Source organism: Trachypithecus francoisi, unplaced genomic scaffold (genome assembly GCF_009764315.1).
Source record: "Trachypithecus francoisi isolate TF-2019V2 unplaced genomic scaffold, Tfra_2.0 Lachesis_group12, whole genome shotgun sequence".
NCBI classification, from domain to species: Eukaryota; Metazoa; Chordata; class Mammalia; order Primates; family Cercopithecidae; genus Trachypithecus; species Trachypithecus francoisi.
The window spans coordinates 64,133,990-64,152,894 of NW_022681457.1; the positions used below are offsets into that span (position 1 = coordinate 64,133,990).

Consider the following 18,905-nt stretch of genomic DNA (forward strand, 5'->3'; position numbering starts at 1 on the left):
GTCTCCCAAAGTGCTGAGATTACAGGAGTGAGCCACTGCGCCCGGCCTGTGTGAGGTACTTAACTGTGAAGTGTAAAACCTTAAATCTTTCGGATAAAGTAGACAAAAAATATTTTATGACCTCAAGGGAAGGAAGGATTTCTTAAATAAAACAAAAAAAAAATATGATAAAGAAAAATACAGGTAAATTCAAGGATTCTGTTCATTAAAGAAGTAAAAAAAAAAAGTGAAAAGACATACCACAAACTGGAAGAAGATATTTGCATCACGTATAACTGGAAAATGTTATTGTGAGGGATGCTAATGAATCAATAAGAGAAAGATACATGGCCAAATAGAAATATGGGTAAAATACATTATTAGGCATTTCACAGAAAAAGAAACTCAAGGCCAGGCGCAGTGGCTCACGCCTGTAATCTCAGCACTTTAGGAGGCCAAGGCAGGTGGATCACAAGGTCAAGAGAGCGAGACCATCCTGGACAACATGGTGAAACCCTGTCTCTACTAGAATACAAAAAATTAGCTGAATGTGTATTCCCACGCCTGTAGTCCCAGCTACTTGAGAGGCTGAGGCAGGGGAATCACTTGAACCTGGGAGGCAGAGGTTGCAGTGAGCCGAGATTGTGCCACTGCACTCCAGCCTGGCAAGACTCCATCTCAAAAAAAAAAAAAAAAGAAAGAAAAGAAAAGAAAAAAGAAAACTAGTCAACGAGTCAACTCAACTTAAAAAAATATATAATTTCATTAGCATTTCCAGACATGCAAATTAAAACCATAAGGAGTTACTAGTTCAAATCCACAAGATTGTCAAAAATTTAAAAGTTGAGAAATAAAGCCATGTAGCATTATCTAATAAAGTTGAATATGTACATATGATATATTCTAATAATTTAACTCCTAAAAGTCTATACCCTAAATAAACTGAGTGAGTGTGTGAAGCAGGCAGCTCTATTCATAATATCAAACACTTCAAAAGAGTAAATAAAGAAATTGTGACATGAATTACTTCATATAAGTAAAAATGAATAAACTACAACTAATGTGGTTGTATCCTGTAAAAAAGTAGAGCAAAAGAAAAATGTTGCAGATAAATACATACGGTTTGATTCTGTTTACATGAAAGAGAAAAAGAGATAAAACTAAGCAAACTTTTGTGCACTAGTTTGGCCAATGGCCAAGGCAGGCCCTTGCGAGACTGTGTCACAGGAAGCAGGAGATTATGAGTCCAGGAGCCCCATCTTTGTTCTGGAATAGATTTCATTTCTGATCCCTTATATGCAAGGACAGGCTGAGACTACGCACTATACCCACCCTGAGGGGAATTAGGAGAAGCTGAAGGTTGTGACAACTTAACGAACTTGTGCCTGAGCCCAGGATTAGGTCTGCCTAAATGTGTGTGTTGGGAGGAGAGGTGCCAGGCCTAACTAAATTAGGGATGGTGGTGGTGGTGTTGAAACTGGCCCAATTTTATTTTATTTATTTTTTAAATCTCACCTGAAGTTCTGGGATACATGTACAGAACATGCAGGTTTGCTACATAGGTATACATGTGCCATAGTGGTTTGCTGCACCTATCAACCTGTCATCTAGGTTTTAAGCCCCACATGCATTAGGTATTTGTCCTAATGCTCTCCCTCCCCTTGCCCCCGACTCCCCAACAGGCCCTAGTGTGTGATGTTCCCCTCCCTGTGTCCATGTGTTTTCATAAAACTGGCCCAATTTTAAACTTACATCCTTTCCAGGAAAATGATCGCCAGGTGTCCTGGCTAATATCAGGAAACTGAGGCTTTCTGGATCACCAAGCACAGAAAATGAGATGCACCTGCTGCCTGTTGACCAACCCCTCTTCTTTACCCCTCCCTAATTCCTATTTTTTCCCCTACATGGTTACCATGAGATGCCAGATCCCTCACTCAACCACCTGCTGCCTGTTGATCAATTCCTCTTTTTTTTTTTTTTGAGCTTCCTATTCTATTTTCCTTCCCAATTATATGTACCCCTGACTTAAGTCAGAAAGGAAGGACAGATTTGAGGTTTCACTCTTGTCTCTCTGGCTGATGTCACCCATGAAATAATGAAAGCTCTCTTCCCTGGCAATACTCATCACCTCAGTGTTTGGCTCTCTGAGTGACAAGCCATAGGACCTGGACTCTACCCCTAGCGTTTGGTAACTGAGTGTGCTAGGCCTCAGAAAATTTTCTCAATGAGACAGGAAAAAGGAGCAAAGAGTTGTACCCTTTCTACTAAAACTGGTTTCAATTTAGGATAGCATGCCAGGAGGAAGACTCAGAAGAGCTGTCTGTTGTCCTTCCCCAGCCCTTCCTAAAAGCTTCAATCATCAGTTGTGGATTGCTTGGTGATCCTCTGGAGCAGCCACAGATACTCACATGCCATCCTGCCCCTGATGGTGGGCAGTCAGCAGCTGTTTATCCCACATGTACGCAGGAGAGAGGACCTTGGTGGGTTTGAGGTGAAGCAGGTACTTGTTCAAGTAGCTCTCATCACGGCATCTGGCCTCGATGTGGTTGGCTTGGTCGATCATCATTGCCTGGTGACAGGCCATGGTGAGCCTATAAACCTCCAGCACTGACCCACCAAATAAGGCCCCTGTGTAGTAAAAGTCCCCTTCACCCTCAGGAATATGAGCTGGGACTGAGGCCGGCGTTATAGGCAAAGGTGTCCCGATGGAACCCATAGAAGCCAGGATGGATGGTGGCAAACAGAGAAGAGAGGATCTCCACACCCACATGGTCACCAAACTTCATGTCCACATCTGCACACACAAGATAATCCACCTGCCTGAGGAAGTGCTGCTGGGGAAAGTTGCTGATCACCTCCATGCGGTGCCTGGTGATGTCCTGCCAGCGGGCATAGCTCTGGACCTGGAGGATGACCATCCGCTGTCCCTCTTGGAGCTTGATGAGCAGAACGAGATCTGGCCGGTTGGTGAAGATGTAATACTTCACCCTGAATCCCACCATGAAGGAACAGCTTCAGGAAAACTACATGTTTTCCAAAGGCAAACACAGACAAATACCTAATGCATGTGGGGCTTAAAACCCAGATGACAGGTTGATAGGTTCAGCAAACCACCATGGCACATGTATACCTATGTAACCCAATGGTGGTATTCCCGAACCAGAACTGCTCATTCAGTATGTCAATGTCGAAGATCCCCTCCCACACAATGGGAGCCAGCCAAGGAGTCATAACAAGGACGTCCATCCTAGCGGCCAGTAGTAGATTCACCTGGGAATGCGGCATCCTAGACATATTCACCACTGGCAGGCAGTCCATTTCTCTCACTGCCATGTTTGCTCCAGCCAGAACACTTTCTAGCTTTTGGCTTCTTAGGTTCAGGAAACTATACCCAAAGAAGGCCAAGATGATAGTTAGCGGAAAAAGAAATGTTACACGACAAAGTAATATTTTGATTTCCCAGGAAGCTTCTGTAGTGGGTTGGCCATGGCTCTGTGTGTCTCCTGCAGGCTGTGAAGGTGACCTCTCCTGGGTGGGATGAGGCTGAATCTGAGGTCCTGAGGCCTCCAAGCCCCTACATGCAGTCTACTAGTCCAGCAAATTCCCCAGCTCACGGAGGCTTACTCTGGTGCCACAGGCCACCAGGGCTGTTGGAAGACTTGGAGTCACAGCAGAACTCTGATAAATTCAGTTATAGTCTGTCTCAGTCAACAGACAACTAGACCTGAAGGACCAGCATATGGGAAAGAAGTCAGGGCTCCTGAAACAGACTTAGGAAACTGGCTCAAGGGGGGCCACTGAGCAAGCCCAGGACAGGGATTCTGATGAAAGCAGAGCTGGGCAGGAGCTATCAGGGGACCTGGCCTGGTGGGTAAAGGGCTTGTGGTCTCACCTGCCCTTGACACTTCCTAGCTGTGAGACCTTTAGCAGAGAATGGAGTTTCCTGGAAAATGAATAAAATTGAAACCAGACTGTCTTCAAGATCAAACCTCCAGACAGGCTGGTGTGAGCCATCCCTTGGGAGGCCCAATTTGGTACCACAGTGGATGTGACAGATCTACAGATTAATGTTCATTTTCCTTTATTCTCCCAATAGTCACATCAAATCTACTGAGCGTTTACTTTTCAAGTATCAGGCTTTTTCTGTTGGGATTAGGCTGCTAAGCTGAATGTGCATTATGTTGTTCAATCTTCACAATAAGCCTGGGCTGCCTGTTATGTTCCATTGGTTTGTGTATCTGTTTTTAATGCCAGTTTCATATTGTTTTGATTACTAGAGCTTTACAATATAATTTGAAATCAGGATGTGTGATGTGTTCAACTTTATTTTTCTTTCTCCTTATTACTTGGGCTGTTAGGAGTCTTTTGTGGTTCCATGTTCAACAAATTGTGCTGGGATAACTGGATGTCCACATGCAAAAGCCTGAAGTTAGGTCTTTAGTTTATTTCATAGGAAAAAATTAACTCAAAATGGATCAAAGACCTAAACCTAAGAGCTAAATCTCTTAGAAGGAAATAGGGTGAAACGTCATGGCATTGGATTTAGGCTATGATTTCTTAGATGATACCAAAGGCACAGACCACAAAATTAAAAATTGACAAGTTGGGCTACATCAACATTAAAAACTTTCCTCCATCAAAGGACACTTTCAAGACAGTGAAAAGGCAACCTATTGAACAGGATAAAATATTTGCAAATTATATATCTGATAAGGATTTATATACAGAATATATGAAGAATCCCTACAACTATATATATACACACACACCCACATATATATACAACCCCAACCCCTATACACACACACACACACACACACACACACACACAAGCAGACCATTGAAAAAAATGGGCCATGCAATTAGTGGACATTTCACCAAAGAAGATGTATAAATGGCCAAGAAGTGAATGAAAAGATGCTCAATATCACTAATCATTAGGTAAATGAAAATCAAAAGCACAATGATTCCAGGCACAGTGTCTCACGCCTGTAATCCCAGCACTTTGGGAGGCCAAGGTGGGAGGATCACTTAAGGTCAGGAGTTTGAGACCAGCCTGGCCAAAACATAGCAAAACCCGGTTTCTACTAAAAATACAAAATTTAGCTGGCCACGGTGGTGCATGCCTGTAGTCCTAGCTATTTGGGAGGCTGAGGCAGGAGAATCACTTGAACTCGGGAGGCGGAGGTTGCAGTGAGCCGAGATGTGCCATTGCACTCCATCCTGGATGACAGAGCAAGACTGTTTCAAAAAAAAAAAAAAAGAGAAGAAAATAGAAAAGAAAAAAGCACAATGAGATATCACTTTATACCCATCAGGATGGTTATTACAAAAAGAAAAAAAAAAAAAACTCTCAACAACAATGGAAAATAACAAGTAATGGCAATGTGGAGAAATTGCCACTGTTGGCAGGAATGTAAAATGCTACCACTGTTGTGGAAGGCAATGCAGCAGTCTGTCAAAATTAGCATAGTTACCATATGTTCTGATACTTCCACTTGTAGATCTATACCCAAAAGAATTGAAAGCCAGGTCTCAAACAGATGTCTGTACATTCATGTTCATTGCATCATTATTCACAATAGCCAGAAGGTGGAATCAATGCAAATATCCATCAACTGATGAATGGAAAAACAAGATGTATTATGTACAACTCATTATTAAAAGTGAAGAAAATTTTGATACATGAAGGAACCTTGAAAACATTATGCCAAATGAAATAAGTCAGATATATATGGGCAAATGTTGCATTGTAAACCAAAAAGTATCTGAGACAGGTCTCATCAACCTAGAGGTTAATTTAGCTAAGGTTAAGAACATGCTGAGGGTTGGGGGGTGAGTGTGAAAAAAAAGGAACACAAAACCACATGGACACTCTGTGGGTCTGTGCCTTTTTCTAAAGATGAGTTTGAGGGCTTCGATATTTAACGGGGCAAAGCAGGCTGGAGGGGAAAGAGGGAGGGTGTGGTCACATTACTGAATCCTCATGTTATAAGAGAAAAGGAGCAGGTAAGGGAATAGTCAATTACGTATTTGTTTCATGCTCAGTAAATCGGCACTTTACATAAGATAAGGTGAACGTAGAGTAGCTACCTGTGAAGATATCTGGCCTTTTATCCATAGCTCCATACTTAGGAACAAAAGGGAAAGCAGCTTCTTGCATGACTCAGCTCCCAGTTGAATTTTTTTCCTTTTAGCAGAGTGAATTGGGGCCCTGACATTTTATTTCCCTTCCACAATATGCTGTACCTTCTATAAGGTACCTAGAAGGACCACATTCATAGAAACAGTTACCATATACACTGGACGACAGGTTCCTCTTTAGTCTTTTAGTGGATTCTGCTGCATTCTTGGTACATACCTTTATCCCCATGACAATGACTGGCCCATTGAACACTAAAAATATAAATTTGAAAAACAAAAATGTGGCTAATGTTCAGACCAGTGAAGTTTATAGGCTCATTTTACATTGCCATTAATTTTGTTTGCCGAAACTCTGTGTTTCGACCTCATGATCTGGGCTTGTGGCTATGTGGTCCCTGTACTCTATGCACAAGCAGTAAGCACAGCACATTTGCAGCAACAACCTCTCCTTCATCATTCCCAGAAAGCCAGAGCCACACACCCCGTCCCAATCCTGGTGGACAACTTTGTCTTCTCTCTCTCCCTTCATGTGGATACTTTGCATAACATTAATCGCACATCTAAGTCAGTGGTTGATGGACATCATCATGCTCATGGATTTGTATTTCCCAGCATTTCACCCCTTTGAGCTCATCAGCTGTGACATCTAAATCTCCAAATTATGTTTTACCTGCTGGACTAGGAAAATGTGTTGTTTTCCTCCCTTAATCTGGTAGTAATACAGCTATGAATCTTGTGATCTGTGCAGGGAAGTCTATTATTTATTTCACCCTTTGTTAATATGTTGGTGACTATGAGGTGCTAGTTATAATTCTAGGAATTTGGTATACTCATTGATTAAGAGTGGCAATACCCAGCTTTCATAAAGCTCATTGTAGACCCCAAATATGAAATTATTTACAAAATTTACAAGGGTGACTCAATCTAGTCATGTGTTATTCATTGATGCAGAATTTTGGAGTCTTTCAAGGAAGTATAATTGAGAAAGACTACCAAATTAAGGAATGTTAAAGAAGTAGTTGGCACTACGCCTGTGTCTTAACCATTTTCATGTTTTCTAAGCACAGATATGCCACACAGCTGCATTTGGAAGAGAAAAAAATCATCGAAAATGACCCATGTAGGCAATGCACATATAACATAACTGAACCAAAAATAAGCTATCCAGTGTGTCCCAGAGAATACAGGAGATTAGACAAGAATTCTAAGCTTTGTCCTAAAAGTTAAAGCCAATCAATGAAAGGGTTCAGTCATACGTGTGAATCATCAGCTCTGTTAATTATAAAGCACATAGTATGTAGTCAATTAAACATGTTTCACTTCAATGTAGGTAGTTAACTTCTCATTTTGGTCAAAATATTTTAATGGTTTTCAAGCAGAATGTATTTTCCAAGTTATAATGTGCATCTTCTTTCTTAACATGAATGGTTGTGTAGTTTTTTTCAAACATTGATATCCAAAGGAAAACTTTCAAAAGAACTTAATTTAATTGTTTTGTTTTCCATTTTTACCTCTATGGTAAAATTTTCTTCTCAATGACCTGATTGTTTTATTCAACTGAGGCTCCCATATTGCTTTATTCAGCTGCCGCCTCCCCAGCCACAATACCAAAGACTGCAAGTAGCTGGTCCCGTATTGTCTTACTAGTTGAATTTTTTAAATTATCTTTACACAGCCAGGTGTTTTATACAAAGGTCCTTTGCTGGCCCACTTTGATTTCCTTTAACTTCATATTGCTTTTACAAAGAATCACTTCATTAAACTCTTAATTACCCTGCTTTGAAAACAGTTGCCTGTTACCTTCCAGGACCCTCACTGACAAGAGTAATTGGAACCAAGAAGATCCCAGGAAACAGATGTACAAAATGGGATTTAGGGATTGGTTTGATCACATATTAAAGGAGAATAAGTATAACTAATTTTATGGCACTTTGCTTTCTTGAGCTTTGCATAAACTGTGTTTTTTTACAAATTGACGGTTTGTGGCAACGTCGCACTGAGCAAGTCTATCAGCACATCTTTCCAGCAGCCAATGCTCCCACTGGGTCTCGGTGTCACAGTTAGGCAATTCTCACAATATTTCAAACTTTTCCATTATTACTGCATCTTTTATGGTGATCGGTGATCACTGATCTTTGATGTTACACTGTCGTCGTTTTGAGGCACCACGAACCACGCCCACCACCATATAAGATGGTGAACTTCATGGAGAAATGTATATTTCCTGGCTGCTCCACCAACCGGCCATTCTCCCAACCCTCTCCCTCACCTTGGGTCTCCCTATTCCCTGAAACACAACAATATTAAAATTAGGCCGATTAATAACCCTATAATGGCCCCTAAGTGTTCAAGTAAAAGGAAGAGTCACATGTCTCTCACTTCAAATCAAAAGCTAGAAATGATTAATGTAGAGAGGGAGGTTGGCCAAAAGGCAGGCCTGTTACATCAAATGATTAGCCAAGTTGTGAATGGAAAGGAAAATTTCTTGAGAGTAATTAAAAATGCTACTTTAGTGAACACACAAATGATATGAAAGGGAAACAGTCTTATTACTGATATGGAGAAAGTTTGAGTGGTCTGGGTAGAAGCTCAAACTAGTTACAACATTCCCTTAAGCCAAACCCTAATCCAGAGCAAGGCCCTAACTCTCTTCAATTCTATGAAGGTTGAGAGAGGTAAGGAAGCTGTAGAAGAAAAGTTGGAAGCTAGCAAAAGTTGGTTCATAAGGCTTAAAGAAAGGAGTCATTTCCACAACTTAAAAGTGCAAGGTGAAGCAGCAAGTGCTGTCCAGAAGATCTAGCTAAGATCATTGATGAAAGTGGCTACGCTAAACAACAGATGTTTTTATGTAGATTAAATAGACTTCTAGTGGAAGAAGATGCCATCTAGGAGTTTCATAGCTAGAAAAAAAAAAAAAGTCAGTGCCTGGCTTCAAAGGACAGGCTGGCTCTTATTAGGGGCTATTGTAGCTGATTAGTTTAAGTTGAAGCCAGTGCTCATTTACTTTTCCAAAAACCAAAGGACCCTTAAGAATTACATGAAATCTACTCTGCCTGTGCTCTATAAATGGAACAATAAAGCCTGGATGACAGCACACCTGTTTACATCATGGTTTACTGAACATTTTAAGCCCACTGTTGAGAAATACTGCTTAGAAAAAAAGATTCATTTCAAAATAATTACTGCTTATTGACAATGTGCCTAGTCATCCAAGAACTTTGATGGAGATGTGTAAGGAGATTCATGTGGTTTTCATGCCTGCTAACATAATATCCATTCTGCAGACCATAAATCTAGGAGTAAGTTCAACTCTCAAGTCTTATTATTTAAGAAATACATTTTGTAAGGCCATAGCTACCGTAGATAGTGATTCCTCTGATGGATCTGGGCAAAGTAAATTGAAAACCTCCTGGAAAGGATTTGTAATTCTAGATGCCATGGAGAACATTCGTGATTCAGGAGAGGAGGTCAAAATATCAACATTAACAGGAGTTTGGCAGAAGTTTATTCCAGCTCTCATGGATGACTTTGAGGGGTTCAAGACTTCAGTGGAGGAGGTAAGTGCAGATGTGGTAGAAATAGCAAGAAAAGAGAATGGGAAGTGGAGCCTTCAGATGACACTGAATTGTTGCAATCTTATGATCAACCTTGAACAGATGAGAAGTTGCTTCTTATGGATGAGCAAAGAAAGTGGTTTTTGGAAAGTGACTCTATCCCTGGTGAAGATGTTGTGAACACTGTTGAAGAGACAACAAAGGATTTAGAATATTCCATAAACTTATTAATAATTTATAAAGCAGTGGCAGGGTATATGAGAGGATTTACTCCAGTTTTGAAAGAAGTTCTACTGACAAAATGCTATCAAACAGCATTGCTTGCTACAGATAAATATTTCCTTAAAGGAAAAAAATCAATTGATGCATCAAATTTCATTGCTGTCTTATTTTAAGAAGTTGCCACAGCCACCCCGACCTTCAGCAACTACCACCGTGATCAGTCAACAGCCATCAATATCAAGGCAAAAGATTATAACTGGCAGAAGGTTCAGATGATCATAAACATTTTTGGTAATCAAGTATTTTTAATGATGGTACCTACATTTTTAAAAAGACAATGCTATTGCACACTTAATAGACTACAGTATAGTGTAAACATAACTTTTATAGGCACTGAGAAACTAAAGAATTTCTGTGCCATGCTTTATTGCGATATTCGCTTTATTGCAATGGTCTGGAACCCAGTTTGCAGCGTCTCTGAGGTTGCCTGCATTCATTAGCTCCCAGCTGATAGGCACACGGTATTGGACTGACATTACGGTGTTGTGTACCTAATTGATATTGATGTTGCAGCTTTGGAGGGCATGTGAAATACTGCCCCCAAGCTTTTTTTTCTTTTCCCCCTTTTCCTTTTTATAGAGACGGGGTCTTGCTCTGGGTCCCAGCCTGGAGCGCGGCGGCACAGTCCTAGCTCACTGCAGCCTCAAATTCTTGGGCTCAAGCATGTCCTGGCCTCAGTCTCTCGAATAGCTGGAACACAGGCGCGCGCCACCATGTCCCGCCCGGTTCAGTTCTTGGAGCTTGGAAACAGCATTTCCTTAAGCCCTTCCGACGGCCCCTTAGCCTATGCTCGGTGGTCTGAAGCAAGTGTGCCTAGCCAGGACCCTTGTCTCTGTGGGAACTACATTACCCAGATGCCTCTGCGCCATGCGCCTGCGGAGTTGGGCCAATGGAGGCCGAGGAAAGAGGCGTTTCCGAGCACATAAAAGCGACAAGGCGGGACTTCAGGCGTCCTCCTGGAGGCGGTCATTTTGGTAGTTTTGAGGCGGGTCACCTGATAGAACAGTAGTCAGTGGGGCACAAGATAAAGTGAGTGGGAAAAGCCCTAGAGCCGGTGTTGCCCCACGGACAGAGGCGGTTCTGAAGCTTGGCGAGGGCTCTGCCGGGGCGACCTCGCGCCAGGCCGGATGCGGCCGAGTCCACCTCTCCGGGGGTCCTCGCCGCCAACGGCCTTTAATGGCGAAGCTTGAGCTAATCAATCCTTCGCGGGTTAGTGCTGTGTCCCCTAAACCCTCACCGGGCAGAACTCCCACCTCTCAATCCTAAGACCCGAATGAGGGGCACCCACTCAGTTTACCTTCCGTGAAGTTTGTTCATGACGGTGGCGCGTTCCTGGTTGTGTTCTCGTCTTGACACCCAGCGTGATAAGGGTGGAAGAGTGTTACGAGTAGAGCCAGCACATGCCGGGGCTTGGAGGTCCCAGTGTGTGGAGCAGTAGGGAAACCGGGGCCTGTCACCTATCCACAGGAAAGATATTGCCAGGACATGAGTCACATGTGACTTGGTTGCCTGAGCATTATTACCCCTTGCTTCTGAGGTCGCCATAGAAGATTAGCTCCGGGGGTGTTAAACTGAGATATTCCAACTGAGATAGGATTTGAAAAGGTTCCCAAAGGCTGCTCAGGACTGAGGAAGGGGGGTGGTAAGAGTGAAAGTGGAAGACCTTGGGGAGGCTGCTGGGACAGACAACAGGAGAGTTACGATGGGGGAGCCAGAGGAGATGCCATAGAAGAGTGTCAGAATAAAAAATGAACTGGAAAAAGTTGAAACAGGCAGAGAAGACGTTATTCAAGACTTTTGCAATATGAGAGAGGTACCGAAGTCAGCGCCATTGGACCAAAAGGTGGCAGGTTTTTTAAGCACTGGAGTGAGCTAGTGGAAAAGTACTGGAACACGTTAGGTGGGAAGGCTGACCAGTGGGATCTGTGAACCACCGTGAATTATTCATGAATTTGCTAATGTTTTACTCTGAGCCCTGAATGTTTGATAATAGGTACCCATTGATGTCAGGCTCCTACCCTTCCACAGATAGGTGTGCTGTCTCCTTCCATATCTACGATATCTACGTTTTAAAACAAAACTTTCCAAGTCCTTTAGAAATACCTTTCCTGGTTTGTGAAAGTGGCAAGAGGCTGGGAGAAGATTTAAGTACATTTCAAGGGGCGTAGAAAGATTACAATTAAAAGTTTCCTGAAGTGAATGCTCTAAGGAAAGGGAGGCCAGGGGCCTATAAGAGGAGAAGTTTAGTCAAGCTGAAGGAATGTTCAGGCTGTTTTGGCTAGGGGTAGAAGGGATACCATTCAGGGCAGGTCTTAAGAATGGAGGACTATTTTAAGGATAGAGAATTAGTGTTCACACCGGAGGCCTGGAGTTACCTTCTCCACTCACTATTTTTAACTTATGAATTTATGAAACACCATTTATTTCAACATTAAACAATTAATATTGTGCTTAATATGTGCATGTAGGTAGTGAATTAAACATTGAAAATATATGGATTTAAGAAGTTAAACTTATGCAAGTACTTCATATTTGGTTCACCTTTTAATATGCCACTAAGCGTTATAAACATACTAAAATCAAAAGCCTTAAATATCACATTGTCTTTGTTTTGTGCTGCTATAACAGAATACCACAGACCAATTTATAAAGAACAGAAATTTATTTTCTAGCAGTTCTGGAGGCTGAGAAGTCCACGATCAATGGGCCAACAGATTTAGTGTCTAGTAAAGGCCTGTTCTCTGCTTCCAAGATGGTACTTTGAATGGTGCATTTTTGGGGGCATGGGAGAAGTGTCAGGCTGGGTGGAGTGGCAGACACACTATTTTCCCAAATGGCAGAAGAGCAAAGAAAGCATACGGGTCTCAGAAGTATTTTCTAAAAAGCATTAAACCCACTCATGAGGGCAGAGCCGTCATGGCCTAATCACCTCTTAAAGTTCCCACCTATAATACTGTTTCAGTGGTAATGAAATTTCTTTCTTTCTTTTTTTTCTTTTTTGAGACAGGGTCTTGCTCTGTTGCCCAGGCTGGAGTGCAGTGGTGCAATCTCAGCTCACTGCAACCTCCGCCTCCCAGGTTCAAGCGATCCTCCCACCTCAGCTTCCCGAGTAACTGGGACTACAGGTATGCATCACCACCCAAATGTCATCTTGAATTGTAACTCCCACAATTCCCATGTGTCATAGGAGGAACCTAGTGAATGATGATTGAATTATGGAGGCAGGTCTTTCCTGCACTGTTCTAGTGATAGTGAATGAGGCTCACAAGATCTGATGGTTTTAAAAATGTTAGTTTCTGCATGAACTCTCTTTGCCTGCTGCCATCCATGTAAGATGTGACTTTCTCCTCCTTCCCTTCCACCATGATTATGAGGCTTCCCCAGCCATGTGGAACTGTGAGTTCTCCATTAAACCTCTTTCTTTTGTAAATTGCCCCATCTTGGGTATGTCTTTATCAGCAGTACCAAATGGACTAATACAATGCCCAGCTGATTTTTGTATTTTTAGTAGAGATGGGGTTTTGCGGTGTTGGCCTGGCTGGTCCCAAAGTCCTGGCCTCAAATGATCCACCTGCCTTGGCCTCCCAAAGTGCTGGGATTACAGTTATGAGCCACCATGCCCAGTTGGCAATGAAATTTCAATATGAGTTTTAGAGGGTACAAGTATTCAGACCTAGCACACCTTCTCTTAAATGCTTGAAGGTGGCTAAAACGCATTCAAAATTTCAGTCACTTTGCATTGAGAACACTGACAAAAGCCTTAATTCATTTTTCCTTTTTATGTATTATAACATGGTTTTAATTTAGATAGTGAATTAGGTGAAACAATTTATGATGACATAAATCGTTATGTCATAATAATAATTTTTTCAGTATAAAAATTCTGGTAGTGAAATTTTTTTTTTTTTTTTTTTTTTGATATGGAGTCTCACTCTGTCGCCCAGGCTGGAGTGTGAAAGAAATCAGGCACCAACATATATCTCTCAATTTCCTGGGCCCAGTACAAACAACATATATCTCTCAATTTCCTGGGCCCAGTACAAACACCATATATCTCTCATATCTCTCAACTTCCTGAGCCCAGTACAAATACGTCCCACCATATATCTCAACTTTAGAAAAACATCACCTGGAAAAATCCCTGATAACGACACAGCTGTTTGTAGTTTTACTGAAAGCACGGGAACCAATAGATCACCGCTAAATGTATAACTTAATATGTTAACCAATTGTAATGCTGTAACCTAAAGAATTCCCTTGTTCCTCTGTAACCTTACAAGTCCTATTTACATCGGGCTATAAAAAGTGAGCGCACGCATTGTTCGGGGCCCTCTTGTATGTTGTGGAACGGAGGGACCAAGTTCGAACTTGCAGTAAAGATCCTTGACGCTTGGCTTTGACTCTGGACTCTGGTGGTCTTCTTCGGGGAATAAACGGTGTGGGCATAACAAGTGCAGTGGCCAGATCTCAGCTCACTGCAAGCTCCGCCTCCCGGGTTTACGCCATTCTCCTGCCTCAGCCTCCCGAGTAGCTGGGACTACAGGCGCCCGCCACCACGCCCGGCTAGTTTTTTGTATTTTTTAGTAGAGACGGGGTTTCACCGTGTTAGCCAGGATGGTCTCAATCTCCTGACCTCGTGATCCGCCCATCTCGTCCTCCCAAAGTGCTGGGATTACAGGCTTGAGCCACCGCGCCCGGCCTGAAATTTTGAGTTCTAAAAGATACCTGTATGCCGAGACCAGCTCGGTCGGGGAGACCCTAACCCAGCGGTACTAGAGGAATTAAAGACACACACACAGAAATATAGAGGTGTGAAGTGAGAAATCAAGGGTCTCACAGCCTTCAGAGCTGAGAGCCCTGAACAGAGATTTACCCACGTATTTATTAACAGCAAACCCGTCATTAGCATTGTTTCTATAGATATTAAATGAACTAAAAGTATTCCTTATGGGAAACGAAGGGATGGGCCTTCCATGCAGAAGCATGTCCTTAGGGCACAGATCACTCATGCTATTGTTTGTGGCTTAAGAATGCCTTTAAGCGGTTTTCTGCCCTGGGTATTCCTTGTCCTCATCCCCGTAAACCCACAGCCTTCCAGCGTGGATGTTAGGGCCATTATGAACATGTCACAGTACTGCAGAGATTCTGTTTATGGCCAGTTTTGGGGCCAGTTTATGGCCAGATTTTGGGGGGCTCGCTCCCAACACCTGTAAATTAAACACTTTTGTGCATGCAAACATACAATGAACTGCTTTAGTCAACATCTGAGACAGCTTTGTTTATGGTTGTTTTGATTTACATTAAAATTACACAAAATAATATTTATGATGTATAAGTAAGGCAAAAAGAATAACACTAAGACAGACAGCCATGAAGCTATCATCTGCTTTAAGCAACAGAATTTTACCAGTATCTTAGAAGTTTCGTCTGTATTCTCTCCCCTGCTTTGAGGTAATCATCCATTCTAAATTTTGTGTAGTCAGTTAATAATTTTATTTTCCTAATACTGTTTCTTCAGCCATATATGGCTATATCCCATAACCATATAATACTTACCTGTGCATATTTAAAACTTTACATAAATGTTGTGATACTGTATTTGTTTTTCTGAGATGCATTCATGACATGCATGTGGCTGTAGTTTAACAACAAAAGTCTTGATTCTGTGGATAAGGATAGCGTATACTTAGCACTTTATATGTACTAATGTGTTTGATACCAACACTACCCCTATGAGTTGATTCCATTACTGTTCCCATTTTACAGATGAAGATGCTGAGGAACAGGGAGGTTGAGTAGCCCAAGATCACACAGCTGATAAAAGGCTGCCCTAATGTGTGAGGCCCACAGTAGACGGTCAGCTGGAGGCCATCTTGCTCCAGCACCAGGAGAAGGGGTTGGACAAACCCTTAGAACCCCACCATGGTTGCCAGTTGCCTGTAGTGTTGTTCTTCTCACAGATACTAATGGCTGCAGAAGTGCTTGTAGGTCATGCACAGGTGAGTAGAGGGTGTCTCAGACCTGTACCCTCCTCATCTCCTAACCATATAGTCTCGGGGATTATGGTGTCCTGGGACTGTACACCTGCCACTTTCCTGGCCGTTGGGTTTAGGGCCCCTGAGTTCCCTCAGACTCAGGATCTTAATCCTAGGTCAGGAGATACATGGAGAGGTTCCCATTTCTGGTAACTGCCAGAATGCTACGTAGATAGTGTTATGAGCACAAGGATCAGCATGTGGACATACTTCTATGCAAAACTGAGCTGGCGGTATTCAGGGAACTGAAGGTCTCCATTATGTTTGGTGGGACCAGAGAGTGAGGATGCAGGATTCAGGCCTGGAAGGGCAGGCAGAGCAGATATTTCTCTTTTCTGAGGAGTCAGGGAACATTTGGTGGAGAGGATGGAGGACAGAATCAGGTCTTAACCAACATCCTCTGGCTGTAAAATGGAGAACAGGGAGCAGAGGCAAGGGAGAAGGCCACAGTGGAATTAAACTAGAAATCAGTAACAGATAGTTCTGAAATATAGAAAATTCCAAAATATATGGACATTAAGCAACACACGTCTAAAAAACACATGGATCCAAACAACAAAAAAAAATTTAAATATCTGTGGGATACAGTGAAAGCAGTGTTTATAAAGAAACGTATAACATTAAATGCCCACATTAGAAAAGAATAAATACCCCAAATCAGTAATCCAAATTAGAAAATTAGAGAAAGAAGAACAATTTAAATCCAAAGTAAGCAAAATAAAAGAAATAAAACAAATTAGAGGAGAAATCAATGAAATTGAAAACAGGAAATCAATAGAGAAAGTTAATGAAATAAAAAGCTGTTTCTTTAAAAGATGAAATTAATAAGCCTCTAGCCAAGCTAATGTGAAGAGGTGGGGCAAAGAGAGAGAACACAAATTACTAAAATCAGAAATGAAAGGGAGTATCACTATAGATCCCATGGACATTAAAAGGATAACATAGGAATACCATGAACAACACTCTGCTTACAAGTTTGATAACCTAAGTGAAATGGATCAATTCCATGAAAAACACAGTTTGCTAACCTCACACAAGAATTAATAGATAATCTGAATTGTCCTATTTAAAATGGAATAAGTAATAACCACATGAAATAGAAAGCACTAGTTCTTTACAATGTCTTCCAGGAGATAGAAGTAAAGAGAATACTTCCTAACTCATATAATGAGCCCAGCATTACACTAATACTAAAACATTACATTGTAAGAAAAGAAAAATGCAGGTCAACATGTTCTATGAATATAAATGGAAAAGTCTTCAACAAAATATTAGCAAGTCAAACCCAATAATATATAAAAAGCATTATACACCATGGCCAAGTTGGGTTTCTTCCAGATATGCAAGGCTGGTTCAGCATTGAAAAATCAATTAATATCCATCATATTAACAGGATAAAGAAGAAGAAATCACATAGTCATATCAATAGTTGCAAAAAGCATTTGTCAAAATACAGCACCCATTCATGATTAAAAAAACACTTAGCAGCCGGGCATGGTGGCTCACGCCTGTAATCCCAGCACTTTGGGAGGCCAAGGTGGGCGGATCACAAGGTCAGGAGATCGAGACCATCCTGGCTAACATGGTGAAACCCTGTCTCTACTAAAAACACAAAAAATTAGCCAGCCGCGGTGGCGGGCGCCTGTGGTCCCAGCTACTCGGGAGGCTGAGGCAGGAGAATGGCATGAACCCAGGAGGTGGAGCTTGCAGTGAGCCGAGATCGCACCACTGCACTCCAGCCTGGGCAACAGAGTGAGACTCCGTCTCAAAAAAAAAAAAAAAGAGAAAAAGAAAAACACTTAGCAAACTAGGAATAGAAGAGAGCTCTCTCAACTTGATAAAGAACATCTACAAAAAATCTACAGCTAACATAACACTGAATGAGAGAAGCTGGAAGTTTTTCTGATAAGATCAGGAACAAGGTAAAGATATCGCCTCTCACCACTTTTCAATGTTTTAATGGAAGTTGGGTATACAGATTGGAAAGGAAGAAATAGAACTGTCTTTGTTAGTAGATATGATTGTCTTTGTACAAAATCTTTAAAAATCAAGAAAAAGCTTCTGGAATTAATAAACTATTAAGACTGCAGGATATATGTTAATATATACAAGTTAATCACTTTCCTGTATAGCAGCAATGAGCAATTGGGATTTGAAATTAAAAACAAAATATCATTTACATTAACTTCCTCCAAAATGACATTGTTAGGTGTAAATCTAACAAAATATACAAAAGGTCTTTTATGAGGAAAACTATGAAGCTAAAATGAAAAAAATAAATAAATGGAGAGAGATTTCATGTTCATGGATAGGAAGACTCAGTATTGTCAAGATGTCAGTTCTTTTCAATTGATCTGTAGATGATATGATTTGGCTTCATGTCCCCACCCATACTTCATCTTGAATTGTAATTCCATAGTCCCCACATGTTGTGGGAGGGACCCTGTGGGAGGTAATTAAATCATGGGGGTGGTTTCCCCCATGCTGTTCTCATGATAGTGAGTGAGTTCTCATGAGATCTGATAGTTTTATAAGTGTCTGGCATTTCCCCAGCTGGTACTCACTCTGTCCTGCCACCCTGAGAAGAAGGTGCCTGCTTCCCCTTTGCGTTCCACCATGACTGTACGTGTCCTGAGGCCTCCCCAGCTATGTGGAACTGTGAGTCAATGAAACCTCTTTCCTTTACACATTACCCAGTCTTAGGTATGTCTTCATAGCAGTGTGAGAACAGACTAATACAGCAAATTGGTTCCAGTAGAATGGGGTACTGCTATAATGATACTCAAAAATCTGGAAGCAGCTTTACAACTGGGTCACAGGCAGAGGTTGGAACAGTTTGGAGGGCTCAGAAGAAAGGAAAATTTGGGAAAGTTTGGAACCTCATAGAGACTTCTTGAATGGCTTCAATCAA

At 41.7% G+C, this 18,905-nt stretch overlaps 2 long non-coding RNA genes across 2 annotated transcripts; one reads left to right on the forward strand and one right to left on the reverse strand.

Annotated features, from left to right (window-relative positions):
- Positions 1-11,025: 11,025 nt before the first annotated feature.
- LOC117092325 lies at positions 11,026-13,023 on the reverse strand. Its single transcript, XR_004440747.1, has 3 exons — positions 12,965-13,023; positions 11,404-11,409; positions 11,026-11,160 (listed from the first exon to the last, which is right to left on the reverse strand). It is a non-coding gene; the product is annotated as an uncharacterized LOC117092325 (long non-coding RNA).
- An 8-nt stretch (positions 13,024-13,031) lies between these two features.
- Positions 13,032-18,602, forward strand: LOC117092323. The gene is made up of 3 exons (XR_004440746.1): positions 13,032-13,084; positions 15,726-15,958; positions 18,548-18,602. It is a non-coding gene; the product is annotated as an uncharacterized LOC117092323 (long non-coding RNA).
- The last annotated feature ends 303 nt before the right edge of the window (positions 18,603-18,905 follow it).